The sequence below is a fragment of the Lepus europaeus genome, chromosome 3, assembly GCF_033115175.1.
Source record: "Lepus europaeus isolate LE1 chromosome 3, mLepTim1.pri, whole genome shotgun sequence".
Taxonomy (NCBI): Eukaryota; Metazoa; Chordata; class Mammalia; order Lagomorpha; family Leporidae; genus Lepus; species Lepus europaeus.
In genome coordinates, this window is record NC_084829.1 from 2,880,985 (window position 1) to 2,899,976 (window position 18,992).

The 18,992-nt window shown below is 43.8% G+C and overlaps 1 protein-coding gene across 1 annotated transcript in view; it reads right to left on the reverse strand.

Moving 5' to 3' along the window:
* GMDS (GDP-mannose 4,6-dehydratase) overlaps window positions 1-18,992 on the reverse strand; it is a 632,400-nt gene that overhangs the window by 582,356 nt on the left and 31,052 nt on the right. The gene's annotated exons all lie outside the window — the stretch shown is intronic.

The following is an 18,992-nucleotide window of genomic DNA, read 5'->3' on the forward strand; positions in this document are numbered from 1 at the left end:
TTACAGAAATAAAAGACCAGTTCTTGCTTTTATAGAGCTTATGTTCTTCAGTTGTGCTATCCAATCCAGTAGCCACAAAATCAGGGGACTGGAGTTGTGGCACAGCGGGTAAAGCCCGTGACACTGGTATCCCATATGGGCACTGGTTTCTTTCCTGCCTGCTCCACTTCTGATTGAGCTCCTTCTGAGAAAAGCAGTAGAAATGGCCCAAGTGTTTGGGTCCCTGCATCTACATGGGAGACCTGGATGAAGCTCCTGGCCCCTGGCTTCAGCCTGGCCCAGCGCTGGCTGTTGTGACCATCTGGAGTGTGAACGAGCGATGCAAGACTTCTCTCCCCTCTCCTCCTCTCTCTCTAACTCTTTCAAAATAAATAATTTTTTTAAAGTTAGTCAAAATCAAATTTAAAATTCTGTTATTTCGTTTTACAACTCACATTTCAAGTTCAGTAACTCTATGTGGCCAGGGGCTGCTATTTCAGATGGCAAAGAACCAAACATGGCCATTGTCACAGGAACAGACCTACCTCAGCAGACAGGGTACCTTTATCACTGATGATATGGATCAGGCTAGAACACCAGGGACTGGGGGAGGCATTTAGTCAGCAGCTAAGATGCCTTCCTTCTATATCAAAGTGCATGGGTTTAATACCCAGCTATAGTTCCCAACGCCAGACTCTGGGAGGCAAGAGTGATGGCTCAGGTAATTGGGTCCCTGCACCCAGATGGGTTGAGTGCCTACGTACCAGCTTCACCACTGTCTGGCCCCAGCTATTATGGGCTTTGGGGAGTGAAAGAGCAGATGGGTGCTCTTCTGTGCGTGTCTCTGCTTCTGAAATAAATGGATTTATTAAAAAAAAGGAGAAGGAAATCAGCATCACCATATAATATGTCTCATTATTCTCCTGCCAAAGGAGGCAAAGTACTCAGACTGCCTACAGCTTGACTGTGGCACTCTTTTACTTTTTTTTTTTAAATCCAGGCTTGTTTTGGGAGCCATGTCTGTCACTTCTTACAAACATTACTACAAGACCTAAAGCTATAGTGATCATTAGTTTCTATAACAAAAATCAATCTATATACCAAAAAATGTAAAACAAAATAATAAAACAAGTAAAATAATCAACCTAAAGTACGCATGGATTGGCAAAGAACTTTTTCTAATACTGGAATCCTTTGTATGTGCAGTCTGACAAAGCAAATCAGTTATGACTAATATTTATTGAACATTTACTATCTGATTGGTATTGTTCTAAACACTTTAACATTTTTTCTCATTTAATTTTCCCTGTAATCCCCACGGTAAATCTAAGATCACCATTTTACAAATGACAAAGCTGACTCTCCAACATGCCTTGGCCAAAACCAAACAGGCAGCATCTAGCTGAGCTGAATTAACCAACTCACAGTTGTACAGTCTGGGACTGTAAATGCTACTATTACTCAACTTCTGCTCAAGCCACCAATGGTTGCATATGCAACTCCCCTCACTGAAACATTACCTCAAGACCAGCCCCATAACAAATTCCACACAATCGCCTCTGAAATGTGTCCTGAAGCTGACCTCTGCTTACCTTTCCCTCTAACCCAAGTTATCAAACTGTTCTGACAACATCCTCTGATGGCCTCCCTTTATCCACTATTGCCCGCTTACAAACCATCTTCTCACATAGCAGCCCTGTATATTAACAACTCAGATCATAATCCTCTTCTAGTTAAAACTTGCCACTTGTCTCCAGTTCTCATTGGAGTAACACCCAAACAGCTTGTCAGGTTCTTGCAGACACTGGATGATGTGGTCCTTGCACACAGAGAACTCCCCAAGAAGTTCGTACACTGCTGTTTATTCTCAGCTCCTGCACTGGTTCCCACCAACTTAAACTACTGACTCCTTTCCATGGTTCGGTCTAAGTTTTCAGGTGTTATCTCTGTGGGCTTTTGTGTGGGTATGGACAAGAAGGGTTTTTGATCACAGTATCAGTTTATTTGATATACTACTGCCCATCAACTTTAGGTTGATTATTTTACTTGCTCCACTTCTGATCCAGCTTCCTGTTCATGCACCTGGGAAAGCAGCTGAAGATGGCCCAAGTACTTGGGCCTCAGTCACCCACATAGGGAAACTAGGATTGAGTTCCAGGCTCCTGGCTTTGGCCTGGCCCAGCCCCAGCTGATGCAGCCATTCAGGGAGTGAAATAATGTATAGAAATGTTCGCTTGCCCTCAATCGCTCTCTCTCTGCCTCTCCCTCTAACTCTGCTTTTTCAATAAATAAATATTAAAAAACAAAAAACCTGCACTCCTAGAAGTCTACTCCATGACAGAACTCTCAGTCTGCCACAAGCTCAAACAGACCATGAAAACACAAGCTTCCTCGTTCAGGATCAGGTCCAGCCACAGTTACAGCACAATACACATCCTGTAAATGAAATCTGGCAGTGGCCAGTCCATGGCTGTTGATCAAATAGGTATCAGAGGGGCTGGCGCTGTGGCGCAGCAGGGTAAAGCCCTGGCCTGAAGTGCCGGCATCCCATATGAGCGCTGGTTGCTCCTCTTCCAATCCAGCTCTCTGTTATGGCCTGGGAAAGCAGTAGAAAATGGCCCAAGTCTTTGGGCCCCTGTGACCACGTTGGGGACCTGGAAGAAGCTCCTGGCTTCAGAGAGGCGCAGCTCTGGCCATTGCAGCCATCTGGGGAGAGAACCAGCAGATGGAAGACCTCTGTCTCTGTCTCTACCTCTGTAACTCTTTCAAATAAATAAAATAAAATCTTTAATAAAAAAGTATCAGAAAACAGGCTTACTTCTATCTTTCTGGTCTTCTATCCTCAGGTTATACCATCATCCAAAATTGGCGCTGGAGCTACAGACAACAGATCCACATACCAGAAAGCAGAAAGTGGAAAGAAAAAGGCAAACAGGGCACATACATCTCCCCCAGCTGCTCCAGAAGTCCCATACAGCACTCCCTAGTCTATATTTGCCAGAACTCAATGATAATCACAGTTACCACTATGGAAGTCAGAAAATGTCATCTTTTATCTAAGTATGCACTGACCCCAACCAACACAGGGATTACACCCTTGAGGAACAACAGAAGTTTTATTGGACAGAACTACCCAAGTGTCCATTGTCACGATAAGAACAAACCAATGGGCCTATAATGACAGAGTTTAGAACTGTGACCGAACTTACAAAACTTGTACCCTGACTGAATTGCCCATTAGCTTGTCTGCATTATTCCTCAAACCATTTTGTTCCAAGCACCTGACAGATGCTCAGTAAGACCGATCAGCAGACCATCATCAAGATGTTTCTGACGTGAACTCTCCTCTTCCCCTCTGGAGATCACACAGTGCAAGGAAAACACTGCCACAAGCAATTTCCTTAAGGACGAGAGGGCATCACACAAAGAAAATACTCTGGGTAGAAAAAAACTGAGAACATTCTTCAAAATAGGATATTGAGAACCAGCAGGTTAAGCATATATAATTGACAAATATATATATATATGTGTATATATATATATATATATATATGCTAGGTGGGGGAGGCAGAGTTTGGGAAAAGGTGGATGGACAGGTGGGTCCTTTTCCAGTGAGAAAGGACCCACCACATTCTCAGGATACCTGTTGTGCTTCCAGATGCATCGCCTCTGAACTGTGTCATTTAGCCTATCAGCAGTCAACATTCCCAGCTTTACAGATGACAAAGACTGAGTATCAACTAAGTAGCAAAGCTGAAAATGTAAGCTATTAACCCAGATCCACTCTGCGCATCTTGCAGCCACATGAGAACCAGTCAGAGCTGCACACATGGCGTGCACGACCTTCCCCACAGTTTTACAAGGCCACACGAGGAGGTACTGGTCACATCTATGTAGCTTAGATGCTCTAAGGGAACTGTCTGCATGATTAACCAAACTTTTCCCAGGGATTTATGCAGTACAGACTGTGGAAGAGCTCAGAGCAGCTGAAAAACCCAAAGGGAAATAAAAATGCTATAGAAAATAGCAGGCCCAAGATGTGGTAATTTGAGAAGCCATAATTTTAGAAAGACCATTTTTACTATTTTCTTCAACTAAAATCTGCACATTTTTGTTAAATAACCAACACTCATTGAATTCTAAGGCCTTTGGAGTGGGCAACATTAAGAAAACTATGAAACATCTATCTGAAAACTCGCTGTCTCCATCCTTATTGAAGGAAAAGTAAGACCGTTGTGGGCAATGGCAACCTAACACTCTCAATGGTGTGTGTCTGGCCACTGGCACAGAAATTAGCCCAACCTAGACAGGCCTGCCCCAAGAAGAGCAGGGATCTTCCTAAGCCAAACTTAGGTCAGCTTGGAAGCCCCTTATCGTTTCACAGTCACTGTGGTCTGAGGTCTCCACCCTCTTCACTGTTAACAGTACAGGTCCATGATTAAGTGTTAACCAGGCTATAACAAAGTGAAAGAAGAAATCAAAATAGTGTTACCTCTATGACAACTCCACACACAGATTTCCTGTAAGTTCTTCTACTTTTGAGATTAGTTTGTGATTTTCTGGTGTTAAAATAAATACATTTAATTTTAAACGATGGCAATATTTAGTACTAACTAGTATATGGCAAGGTGTTGTTTTTGTTTTAGTTTGTTCTTATTTTAAATATCCTTGGGAGGCCAACAAGTGCACTGGTAGTCCCATATTGAGCCCAGAATTAATATACATTGGGGGAGTGGAGTGTGTGGATGCTGCTAGTTAAGGAAATCAACAAGTCTGAGCCACAGATTGTATGGTTCCTCAGCTCTAGCTCTTGAACTAGCTTCTCTTCCTCCTCTAGGGGGAGCAGTCTCACATCACTGACAGGTGTCTGGTAGCCAAGCCCGCCTCAAAGGCAGATCCAACACACTTGTTCTAGGTTGTCGGTGCCAAGTAAAAACAAAAAAGCCAAGCTTCACATCCTGCCTATGATATATCTTTAACAAACACATGCACACACAATTAGAGGAGTGCATTTAAGAAAAACTTCTACCTAACCTCTAGTAAGACAGTCACTGGAAAACCATGTGTCCAGGTTGGGGGCTGGAAATCCTACCAGCTATAACAAATGATTTACCACAGTGTTTACATGAGGCTTAAGGCAGATACTTCACCTCTTTTAGGTAAGACAAGGGGGTCCTGAGCTCAGTGATCCAGCCAAGACCCACGTAAAGGAAGATACAACACCTTCTCCTTACCGATCAGGATACAAATACTGAGCAGAAATACATGACACAATTCCTAAACAAGGCAGCCTGGACACATATGAAGGTGACACTCGTAATCAGCATCTTGACAGACCAGATGCCTAATCCTCCTTTTTTTAATTATACTAAATTTGTACAAATTACTTCAAATATGTATTTTCTATTTTCCACATTTTGAGGAAGCAAGCTACAACATCAAAGTAACCAGTTAAAAACCATGCAAGGCTGCACTTTAACTGTTATTACACAAAAGTGTAATAAAGGTTTGACCACAGAAGTGGTCAGTCTGTTAACTACCAAGCTTTCAAACAAAATCCCTAATGTGTTCACCCATCCGTCCCTAATGCAACTCAGCTCCACATACGATTCTTCAATGGATGGGCTAGGAATGAACAGGTAGTTCAATATGAACCAGCAGGACTGAAAGGCAGTCAGCTGGGGGCTTCCAGGAAAGATGTGGAGAGGGAGAGGGAGAGGGAGAGGCAGAGGGAGAGGGAGAGGGAGAGAAGGAGAGGGAGAGAGAGTGAGGGAGGGAGGGAGGGAGGGAGGGAACACAAAGGCACAGGCAACTCTGTCTCGGGAAACAGCAGTTGGAAATGCTAATACACACAAATACATACAAACGGCTCCATCTGCTTACTTCTCCTGCCCAACACACACACACACACACACACACGAATGTTGTCTTTTGAGGGATGCATAATGTTCCTTACATGAGTACCTATCACCGTGGTCTTGTCTACCGTGTTTGCTCCCACCTACATATAGCAGATGTTCAACAAATACTTATTGCAGAAGTAATTAAAATAATCCCATTCCATGGGAAGAGAACATGACAAAGTGTTCATTTTTCAATTAATATCTGATTATTTTTAATGTAACACTTCCAATTACTCTTTCTCCTACAGTACCCTATTTATACTTTTTTTTCAGATTTTATTTATTTGAGAGGTAGAGTTAGAGAAGGAGAGATAGAGACAAAAGTCTTCCATCCACTGGTTCACTCCCCAAATGGCCACAAAGGCCAGAGCTGGGCCAGTCCGGTGAAGACACCAAGTACTTGGGCCGTCTTCCACTGCTCTCCCAGGCCATAAGCAGAGACCAGGTAGAAAGACGAACAACTGGGTCACAAACCAATGCCCATATGAGATTCCAGTGCAACAGGCAGAGGCTTAGCCTACTATGCCATAGTGTTGGTTCCCCTAATTTACATGTTAAACGTTAGACATTTACTAATTGAATGATATATGTTGTATATGATTTTAATAGGATCAAAAGATGCCCAAATAAACCACACTATCCTTTTCAGTGAAAACCCTCTTCTCAAAAAAAGCATAAAATATTTTAAAACTCCCACAGAATAAGTAAAGCAAAAAAAAAAAAAAAAAAAAAAAAAAAAACCTTTTAATGCAGTATTCCCACAATCATCTATTCTCTAGGGCTAGGAAGCAGACATCATTGAAAATGATAGAATTCTGGCCGGCGCCGCGGCTCAATAGGCTAATCCTCCGCCTTGCGGCGCTGGCATACCGGGTTCTAGTCCCGGTCGGGGCACCGGATTCTGTCCCGGTTGCCCCTCTTCAAGCCAGCTCTCTGCTGTGGCCAGGGAGTGCAGTGGAGGATGGCCCAAGTGCTTGGGCCCTGCACCCCATGGGAGACCAGGATAAGCACCGGGCTCCTGCCATCGGATCAGCGCGGTGTGCCGGCCACAGCGCGCCAGCCGCGGCGGCCATTGTCTCTCTCTCACTGTCCACTCTGCCTGTCAAAAAATAAAAAAAGAAAGAAAGAAAATGATAGAATTCTAAATTCTCATGAAATATATGTTCCAGTTGAAAACAAAGCTACCAAATTAATGAATTCTAATCTTTCAGGTAAGCCAAAGTAGGAACTTATACAAGACATAATATGTAAGCATTCAAAAAATGCAAGTTTCCTATAACTTTCCCAGTTTAAACACCTAAAATTTAAAAAAAAAATAAAAACTCTCAATAATTGTTAATAATGTAACCTATCACTTTTAAATTACAGTTCACTCAAATACAGAACTGTGTGGGTAGTTAAATAATATTACAGTACCGTTTTTAATTTGGAAACTCCATTATCTTTCTCTGCAATTAAACGGACTAAAATGCCAACTAGACGTGATATTTTGTGACATGATAAAGAAAGTTACATGAGCTTAGACATGGAGTTTTTTATAAACATATGGATTCCATTATAAAATAGCAATACTTCAACTAATTCCTTAAGTGGTCCAGTATTATTTTCTATTTGAGAAAGTTAGAGTTCAAGCAGGTCTCTCTCCAGGACTTAAGTAGGCAAGCACATAAAGATGTTAACGATTTAGAATCCTCCCGAACTTAGACAAAACTGCCTCCACAGCAGGCATTTGCAGACTACCATTTCAAAGAATTCTGTCTGCCAGGAAAAAGCAACGAAACTCAAAAGCACAGATAGCAAGAACATATTAACAATGTTTAGATAATAACGCAAGTTACAGACGACTCCTTATACAACTAAAGTTTACACTTGAATGCATGTTCTTTGAAAACTGCAAAGCCCCAAACTCATGTCTGGTAAGAGAATAAAAACTATAAAACTACTATAAAAGTGTAATTGCTGAGACAACATCCATGATAATCTTTGTGATCAAAGGACTTTTACTCTTTGACTTTTTGTTATCACCTTTTCCAGTTATATCAAACGTACTACAAAACTAAATTAGAGGGGCTGGCACCGTGGCTCAGTATGTTAATCCTCTGTCTGCAGAGCCAGCATCCCATATTGACGCCGGTTCTAGTCCCGCTACTCCACTTCCAGTCCACTTCTCTGCTGTGGCTTAGGAAAGCAGTGGAGGATGGCCCAAGCGCTTGGGCCCCTGCACCCATCAGGGAGACCCAGAGGAACTTCCTGGTTCCTGGCTTTGGATCGGCTCACCTCTGGTCATTGCAGCCATTTGCGGGGGGAACCAGTAGATGGAAGAACTTTCTCTCTCCCCCTCTACCTGTCTGTAACTCTACCTCTCAAATAAATATATAAAATCTTATTTAAAAAAACTAAATTAGAAATATTAAGCTTATTACTGATGATTAATTTTGCAATCACCTTGGACTTGTGCTACCTACACAGATAGACTACAGACCATGAGAGCACGTGATCAGCCTCCTGAAAGTAAAAGTTAATTCCTAATTCTGTAAAAAATACTGTTTAATATTTTTTAAAGGTTTATTTATTTGAAAAGCAGAGTTACAGAGTGAGAGGGAGAGACAGATATATTCCATCCACCAGTTCACTCTCCAAATGACCACAATAGCAGGAGCTGGACCAAGAGGAAGCCAGGAGCCAGGAACCCCATCCAGGTCTCCCACATGGGTGCAGAGCACTTGGGCCATCTTCCATGGCTTTCCCAGGTGCATTATCAGGGAGCTGGATTGGAAATGGAGCAGCCAGGACTTGAACTAGTACTCACTAGGGATGCTGGCACAGGCTTAATCCACTGTGCCACAACACTGACCCCACTGTTAAAACATTTTTAAAGAATTCATCCTTCCTCAGCGTTTCTTCTGAATGTTCATACAATTGTTTAACCTCCCTTTCCTAAGTTTATTCCTTCTCCAAGCGACTCAAGAATCTTGGGGACAGGGAAATGCAAACTACCCCACACGACAGAACTGTATCAAGGGAGGGTGGGCTCTCCCCGCCAATCTCTGTTCAACATGTTGGAAATCACAGGCTGTAACCCACAGCAAATGCTCCCCAGGAAGGGGCAAATGCCCCTCCTGAGAGCCTTCTGAGACAGCCTTGACTCAAGAGGGCCTCAAATATGTTCTAAGTGTGGAGGAGTGAACCATGATTTACTGGAGTCAATGAAACATGGTGGAAAAACTCTACAGCTCTAAATTCCAATTCCAGCTGCTCATTAATCTGCCATTCACTAATGGTGGGACCTTCAGCCCGTTAAACTCTCTGGGTTTCAATTTTCTTCATTCGGGAAATGAAAATAACAACACAGACCCCAATGATCTTGACAATGCAGTTGCAGAAATTAAATAAGATATCTGATATGAACTCACTTTGAAAAGAACAAATAAAATACAAAATGATTTTGTCACCAGGGTACACAAAACAGTCCTGCCATGGTGTGGGAGTAGGGAAGGAACACATATAGGAGAAAACACAAAATCATGGGCCAAGAAGAGACAGCTGGACCCCTGACCGGTGCCCCAGTATGGTGGCCACTGGGAGGAGCACCCCCCTAACTAGCCCCCACTAATTAATCTCCACCAGGAGACTGGAGAGTGCTGGACGAACACATAAGAGGATTAAAGGAAGGCACATGGGGTCATCACTGAGAACAGGGATGAGGGAAACTAGAACTCAAGCTTAATCAACAGGCGCTATCATAGAATTGCTGGCCAAATAGAGACAATACTCCCTAGTCGGCATGGTAACAACCAAAATGAGAACGCTACAGAAACAGCACACTAAAAGTACAGTGTTAACTTTTATTAAAAATTTCCAAAATTAAAATAAACCTACCCTTGGGCTCCTTGGAAAAGAACTGATTCCAGATTTGGAGCAGGGAAAGTGAATGAATGGTCTTGTCATCCCAGAAATCAGCTAAGCAAAAACTACCAAGGCTACATCAAAAGGACACAAAAGGCACATGGACTGACTCCCTGGTCATAGGTTAGGGCACTAAAGTGTCCTAACCTACAATGGACTCACTCACCTGCAAACATTTAATTCCAAGGCACATGGACAGACTCCCTGGTCGTAAGTTAGGGCACTAGAGTGTCAACAGGAACAATGGACTCTCACCTGCAAACATTTAATTCCAGGTCCAGGTGTTTGGTACAGCGGTTAAGTCACTGCTTGGGATGCCCACATCCCAAATCACCAAGCTGGTTCAAGACCCAGATCCTCCACTTCTGATTCGGCTTCCTGCTAATACACCCCCTGCGAGCCTCAAGTACCTGGGTCACTGCCAGCCACGAGGGAGATCTAGACTTGAATCGGTACCCATATGGGATGCCAGCACTGCAGGTGGCAGCTTTATCTGCTACGCCACAGTGCTGGTCCCTATGATTTCTGTCCTATATACATTTGAAAATTTTCTTAATAAGTTTAATTCAATAAATAAAGCTGCTTTGAATAATTTATTTGGGACTAAAATGATTTTTTAATTTATTTATTTTCAAGTCAGAGACATAAACAGAGCTTAAACCTGCTGATGCACTCCCCAATGACCACAACAGCTGAAGCTAAGTCAGGCCAAAGCCAAGAGCCTGGAACTGCATCCGACTGTCCCACACAGGTGGCAGAAACCCAATCCCATGAGTCGTCCTCTGCTCGGTGTGCGTTAGCAGGAAGCTGGACTTAGAAACAGAGATGGGACTCAAACCTAAGCACTCCAACACTGGATGTAGGTGTCCCAAGCAGTGTCTTTACCGCACCAAAGCAGACAACATGTGCTACTTATATCATGAGATAATTCTAAGTATGTGCTATTAAAAGTTCAAAAATATGTGCCTGTTTTTAAATCCTATAAGGATAATAACAATCATATTATTCTTAAGTGATTTTAAAATTATTCTAAATTATTTTTAAAAGCTTAAAAAAAATATGATCTCCACTGGCTGAAGTTGGCATGAAACAGATTCTGCCTTAACCAGAGGAACACACACATGCCTCCAAGACCTGTGAACCACTGAGATGGACACTGTGAGTGAGCACATGTGTGAGTGTGAGTACAAACATGGGTGAGCATGCTTGAGAGCATGTCTGGCCATATGTATTTCACATTCAGATTTTTTGTAAGGAAAAGAGCCAGGCTTTAGTTAAAATGAACTGTGAAATAAATGAGCCAAAAAAAAAGTTTAGGAAAAAAAAAAAAAAAAACAGAACTCAGTCCAGTCAGTCAACTCTCACACGCAAACATTTTAGTTCTAAGGATGAAACAAAGGCATCTTTAAAACAGGATCACTGAGGTTCTTCATGCCCCTCTGTGAGAAGCCACTGCACAGTGCATTTCACATATGCTCCCAATACACCAGACTGCTTTGAGGTAGCTGAAGGGGCCTGGGCAGTTTCCCACCTGGCTTTCGTCGTGCAGAAAAGCCTGCCAGGCAGGACTCCTACCCTCTACAGAGAAATCAAACCCAGCAGTCACTGCAGAAAGCCTCCCCTGGCCACAGCCCACCCCCTGCCGTGTCCTTAAGACTGCACCAGGGCCCACGCCACAGGCAGTACACCAAGTTCAAGGCGCCCCCTGCACGGCCAGGGAGCCCCAAGGACGCTCTGGTCTGGTCTGGGTGGGGGGACAGGGAACGTGCGCTAGACGTGCCACTGCTCTGAGTTGTTAGCAGCAGTGAACAGCTCACTGTAGCAGCCAGAGGGACAGAGATTATCGGACAACAGTGCCTCTGTGCCACGTCAGGATTCTCAGTGATCCACTGAAGCCTCTGGAGCCCACGACAGGATTCTCAGTGATCTACTGAAGCCTCTTTGCCACGTCGGGATTCTCAGTGATCCACCGAAGCCTCTGTGCCACGTCTGGATACTCAGTGATCCACTGAAGCCTCTGTGCCATGTTGGGATTCTCAGTGATCCACTGAAGCCTCTGGAGCCCACGTCGGGATACTCAGTGATCCACTGAAGCCTCTGGAGCCCACGACAGGATTCTCAGTGATCTACTGAAGCCTCTTTGCCACGTCGGAATTCTCGTGATCCACTGAAGCCTCTGGGGCCCATGTCAGGATTCTCAATGATCCACTGAAGCCTCTTTGCCACATCAGGATACTCAGTGATTCACTGAAGCCTCTGTGCCATGTTGGGATTCTCAGTGATCCACTGAAGCCTCTGGGGCCCACGACAGGATTCTCAGTGATCCCCTGAAGCCTCTGGAGCCCACGACAGGATTCTCAGTGATCTACTGAAGCCTCTTTGCCACGTCGGGATTCTCAATGATCCACTGAAGCCTCTGGAGCCCATGTCAGGATTCTCAATGATCCACTGAAGCCTCTGGGGCCCATGTCAGGATACTCAGTGATTCACTGAAGCCTCTGGGGCCCATGTCAGGATTATCAATGATCCACTGAAGCCTCTGGGGCCCACGACAGGATTCTCAGTGATTCCCTGAAGCCTCTGGAGCCCACGACAGGATTCTCAGTGATCTACTGAAGCCTCTTTGCCACGTCGGGATTCTCAGTGATCCACCGAAGCCTCTGTGCCACGTCTGGATACTCAGTGATCCACTGAAGCCTCTTTGCCACATCAGGATTCTCAGTGATCCACTGAAGCCTCTGGAGCCCACGACAGGATTCTCAGTGATCCACTGAAGCCTCTGTGCCATGCTGGGATTCTCAGTGATCCATTGAAGCCTCTGTGGCACGTCGGGATACTCAGTGATCCACTGAAGCCTCTGTGCCATGCTGGGATTCTCAGTGATCCATTGAAGCCTCTGTGCCACGTCGGGATACTCAGTGATCCACTGAAGCCTCTGTGCCTTGTGCTTCGCCCCCGCTCTGTCACCCAACCTACTCCCCTCTTCCCTAATTACCACCCAATCCCAAACAGGCCCCTCCCCCTGTACTTCCCCTTCTCTCTGGATATTTGATTTTTCCTCACCTTACTCTCTGCCAGAAGCTGCAGGGTGCTGTAACCCATGTTGTCCCACAATACAACCCACTGGTATATTTTTAACAAAGCATAATATTTTCATAATATGGCATAATATTTACATATGACATAAAACAATATTTTCAGTATTAAGTAGAGTTTATTTTTGTGGTTTGATGTCAGAGAGATGCATGCATAATTTCAAGAATTTACTTTTGAAATAAGCTTCTTACTGGGGCAAGTTCTCCCAATCCTGTGTTAAACAGCAATCACAATATGCTTGTAATAACATTGCAAATGGCTTATAAACTAACAGTACCCTTGTGAGGATTAAAGGTACAAAGATCTCAGTACCAGAACCTAGCACATGCAAGCATTCTGTGTTTTAGCTGCGGTTTCAAATCTGGGTAGTTTTTGATCACGATAAAATGGCTTTCCCTGTTAATAACTGGACTTTCAGAGCATTCAAATAAGGTACACCAGTTCAAGAGCACCAGGCCCCAAACCTTCCAGGGCCCTGGATACACTGTATTAACTGGAGCCAAAGCCAAGCAGGAAGTGAAAGCTCTGGGCACCCTCCTTAGAATCAAAGAAAATGAGCTTTGCTCAAGAAAAACTAAGTCAAGCAGCACTGTACCCAAGTTATTTGGTGTTTGGAATTACTCTGGTTGGGTCTGGAGACAAAGTGACAAAGGCTCTGGTTGGGTCTGGAGACAAAGTGACAAAGGCTCTCTGGCTCCAAAGAGGCTGAGAAGTGCGTGGCAAAGGCGGCATTCACCTTGTGCCATGGGGAGGCTCCCAGCCCCACAGAGGCATCACCGTCGCCTTACCACACTCTCCCTCTGGCTGCTCTACTGCACCGTCCCAGCCCAGTGCAACCTTTTCTTGCTTACCCAACCTTTAATACTATCTGCAGAAGTGGGGTGAGAATCTCAAGGGAAAAAAAGCAAAGAAAACTTAGGGGACCCATCCCCTGAAAACATACAAAGGAAGTAAAGTGGTAGACACCAAAAACGAATCCCATCTTTCTGTGCCTGGAATCCACAGAAAGTCCCTCCCAGCTGTAATAAGGAAAAGCAAGGGATGGCAATATGTTTGCCCACGGGAAGTGAAAGATGAGACAAACCATTTGGATCAGATCACCAAGGAATTACACAGTATTTGATCTTAGATCGTTTCTTGGATTACGAACCTATCTTTGAGAGAAAGTAATGATTTATTTTGTAGATATACTAAGGTACCATACTTTGCATGCCAGAATGGAAAATGAGAGCTTTTTTTTTTTAAATCCACCTCAGAGAATACAGGACACGAACATAATCTTAAATTTCTATCCTATCTAAATGGTAATTCTTCAATATATTTAAACATGGACATTTGTAACTTTGAATCTTTTATGTGTTTTAATGTGTACTTTTTTTTAAAGATGTATTTATTTATTTGAAAGGCAGAGCTGGGGAGAGAGAGAGAGAAAGAAAGAGAGAGAGAGAGAGAGAGAGAGAGAGAGGTCTTCCATCAGCTGCTCCACTCCCCAAATGCCCGCAACAGCCACTGCTGAGCCAATCCAAAGCCAGGAGCTTTTACCGGGTCTCCCACGCAACTGCAGGGGCCCAAGGACTTGGGCCATCTTCCACTGTTTTCCCAGGCCATAGCAGGGAGCTGGATCAGAAGTAGAGCAGTCAGGGCCGGCGCCATGGCTCAACAGGCTAATCCTCCGCCTTGTGGCGCCGGCACACCGGGTTCTAGTCCCGGTCGGGGCACCGATCCTGTCCCGGTTGCCCCTCTTCCAGGCCAGCTCTCTGCTGTGGCCAGGGAGTGCAGTGGAGGATGGCCCAAGTCTTTGGGCTCTGCACCCCATGGGAGACCAGGAGAAGCACCTGGCTCCTGCCATCGGAACAGCGCGGTGCGCCGGCCGCAGCGCGCTACCGCAGCGGCCATTGGAGGGTGAACCAACGGCAAAAGGAAGACCTTTCTCTCTGTCTCTCTCTCACTGTCCACTCTGCCTGTCAAAAATAAAAAAAAAAATAAAAATAAAATAAAATAAATAAAAAAAAAAAAGAAGTAGAGCAGTCAGGTCTGGAACCATCACCCATATGGGATGCTGGCACTGCAGGCAATGACTTTCCCTGCTGCACCATAGGGCCAGCCCCCTTAATGTGTACTTTTTTAAAAAGATGTATTACTTGTATAGAAACAGAGAGGGAGTGACAGAGAAAAGAAAGCGATTTTTCCAACTACTGGTTCACTCCTCAAATAGAAACAATGGCTAAAGCTGGACCAGGCCAAAGACAAAGGTCCATCTGGTTCTCATTTGTGAGTGGCAGGGGTCCAAGCACTTAGAACATCTTCTGCTGCCTCCCAGGCACATTAGTGGGGAGCTGGATTGGAAGCAGAGTGGCTAGAACTTGATACAGGAAGCTGGCAGTGGATACTTAACCCACAATGCCTCAACACAACACCTGTGTATATATTTTAAAGTACTTCAGATCACAAATACCTTAGCTTTGTTGAGAGCTATGTGATATGTCAACAACCATGCAATTAAGAGCTGAACAGATTAAGAAACTTAAGTTCACAGAGGGTAAGGTTTATTCAAGGTCACCAGATCCAAAGTCTGAAGGAGAGCCTACACTCTCTATATGCCCTTGCTGCTTCCACCTGACTTCTGCACTTCTGTGCACCCTCCATTAGCCATACTTCTCCCGGTAACAAGTCTTCAAAGTTATTAGCAGTGAGCTTTCAAAGATGTAGTTTAAACACTTAAACACCTAAGTGTGCAAAACAATGTCTAACACCATTACTTAACAAGTCCTTGCTTTCAGATACCCATGCTACATTTTAGTATGTATCTCCAAACATGAACAGCTAGTTTTAAATTTAACAATGGGGGCTGGTGTTGTGGCACACCAGGTTAAGCAGCCACTTTCAATGCCAGCATTCTATACCCAAGCACTGGTTGAAATTCTGGCTGCTCTACTTCCAATTCAGCTCCCTGCTAATGAGCCTGAGAAAGCAGCAGAAGATGGCCCACGTGTACTTGGCCCCTACCACAGACATGAGAGATACGGGTGGAGCTCTGGGCTCCAGGCTTTGGCCTGGTGCAACCCCAAATGTTGTGGCCATTTGGGGAGTGAAACAATGGATTAAGATCTCTTTTGCAGAGGTTGCTGAGAAGATGGTAGAATAGGGAGGAAGCTTAGTGCTCTATTCTAGGGGAAGATAGTTTAAAAAAAAAAAAAGTGGAGAGAGTACAATCTGCGGGAAGAGTTAGGGAGAAAATGGCAGAAGAAACTTCACACAAATTAGAGGGACACTGGGTCTATGCGGAAGGTGTGGATGTGCACAACTCAGGGCCCCAGCAGCCGAGAACCTCAGCACCAGCCTTGGAGTGAGGTGAGGCCAGACTGCAGCAGCCAGAGCTACTGGCAATCAAGCTGTGGAAAGAGCCTGGCGTGTGTCCAGCTTGGAGCCCTGTTGGGGACAGTGTACCTGCTAACCTAGAGGGGAAGAAAGGTGGGGCATGTTTCTGAGCACCCAGCACCGCAGTCCTTTACTAGCCAAGAGAGGGTGGGCGCCATTTTGGACATACACACAGCTGTGCCAGCTCATGTCCACACACTCAGCAGCCAGCCAAGGGGAGATGCCTGAGTCTGGCTGGGAGAATTGACAGGGGACTGGGTGATCGTGACTGTGGGAGCCTTGTGTGCTGGGGCTGTGAAAACACTGTGGCTGTGTGGGAAGGTGCAGGGTGTGGCTGGGACTCTGGGGAGTCACTGTGGACGGCTCCGTGTGCTCAGGGATCCCCAATTCCTTGGTGAGGGTCATTATTACATGTTCACACCAAGGACTGCATGGATCCTCTGTGTGGTTCTTGTGGCAGTGTGGATGAAAACTGTACTGACTGGGGCTAGTGCCCAGGCACTGGTCTCCTTTGAGGAGAGGAGATGAGTGAGAGAATATGCCAACAGAGCAGAACAACCTCCCCTCTGATTTAAAAAAAAAAAAAAAAGGAGATTTACCATGCCCAACTTGGGTGTCACCTTGGACACTCTCCTCACACTGGAGCACCCAGCACACACCTCTGGGTATTCACTGAAAGAACAGACACTCCACTGACAACAGAGGAATAGTCCAAAGATAAAACCATCACAGGAAAAAAGAAGGAAAATAAAAAAACCAAGTATCACCACAAATGACAAATAATAAATCGGCAATTCAAGAAACAAGAATAAGGAAGACAACATGACACCCTCAAAAGAACACAACAACCCTTCAATACTAGAATGTGAAGATGAAGAGACTGACGAAATGCCAGAAACAGAATTCAAAAAACTGACTGTAGGATTACTTAGAAGTAATCAGAAGCAAATTAATGAACTAAAAAAAATCCATACATGACATGAATGAAAATCTTTCCCATTAAATTGACATTTTAAAGAGAAATAAAAAAAAATTGGAAATGAAGAATTCAATAGAACAAATAAAAAATAGGGTGGGAAGCCTTAAGAACAGACTTGGAGAGGCAGAAGAAAGAATATCCAGATAGGATTAAGACAGCAGAGAAGGGAGGGAGCTTGCTGCTCAAGTCTAGGAGTAGAGAGTTTTTAAAAAGTCACAAGATGCAGTCTCAGGAAAGGGTTAGGGAGAAAACAGCAAAAGAAATTCTACACAAATTGGAGGAACACAGTGGACCTACGTGGAGGGCGAAGAGGCACACAACTTAGGACCCCACCAGCCAAGAGTCTCCGTACCAGCGTTGAAGAGAAAATTGGGATTTATCCTAGGTATGTAGGGATGGTTCAACATCTGCAAATCCATCAGTGTGATACATTATCAAACTGAAGAACAAAAACCACACGATTACTTCAATAAATGCAGAGAAAATATTTGATAAAATACATCACCCTTTCATGATGTAAACTTTAAGCAAATTGGGTATAGAAGGGACATTCTTCATCACAAACAAAGCAATTTATAACAAACCCACAGCCAGTATCTTATTGAATGGGGAAAAGTTGGAAGCATTCCCACTGAGATCTGGAACCAGACAAGGATGCCCACTCTCACCATTGCTATTCAATATAGTCCTGTAAGTTTTAACCAGAGCCATTAGGCAAGAATAAGAAATCAAAGGGATATAATTTGGGAAGAAGGAAATCAAACTATTCCTATTGGCAGATGACAAGATTCTATATATAGGGGATCCAAAAGACTCCACCAGGAGACTATTGGAACTCATGGAAGAGTTTGGTAAAGTGGAAGGATATAAAATCAACACTCAAAAATCAACAGCCTTTGTATACACAGACAATGCCGTGGCTGAGAAAGAGCAATCACATTCACAATACCTACCAAAAAAAAAAAAAATCAAATACCTTAAAACAAATTTAGGCAAGGATGTCAAAGATCTCTATGATGACAGTTACAAAATATTAAAGAAAGAAATAGAAGAAGACATACACATACAAAAAAAAATGGAAAAATCTTCCATGTTCATGGATTGGAAGAATCAATACCATCAAAATGTCCATACTACCAAAAGTAATTTATAGATTTAGTGCAACACCAATCAAAATACCAAGTATATTCTTCTCAGATATACATAAAATGATGCTGAAATTCATATGGAAATACAGGAGACCCCAAATAGCTAAAGCAATGTTAGACAACAAAAACAAAGCAGGAGGCATCACAATACCAGATTTCAAGACATACTACAGAGTAGTCATAATCAAAACAGCCTGGTACCAGTACAAAAACAGATAGACCAATGGAACAGAATAGAAACATCAGAAAATAATCCAAGCATCTACAACCAACTTATGTTTGACAAAGGAGCTAAAATCAATCCTTGGAGCAAGGACAGTCTCTTCAGCAAATGGTGCTGGGAAAACTGGATGTCTAGTATGAAACTAGAACCCTACCTTACCTCTTACACAAAAATCCACTCAAAATGGATTAAAGACCTGAATCTACAACCCCATACCATCAAATTATTAGAGAACATTGGGGAAACCCTGCAAAACATTGGCATAAGCAAAGAGTTCTTGGCAAAGACCCCAGAGGCATAGGCAATCAAAGTCAAAATTGACAAAAGGGAACATATCGAATTGAGAAGCTTCTGTACTGCAAAAAAAAAAACATTAAGCA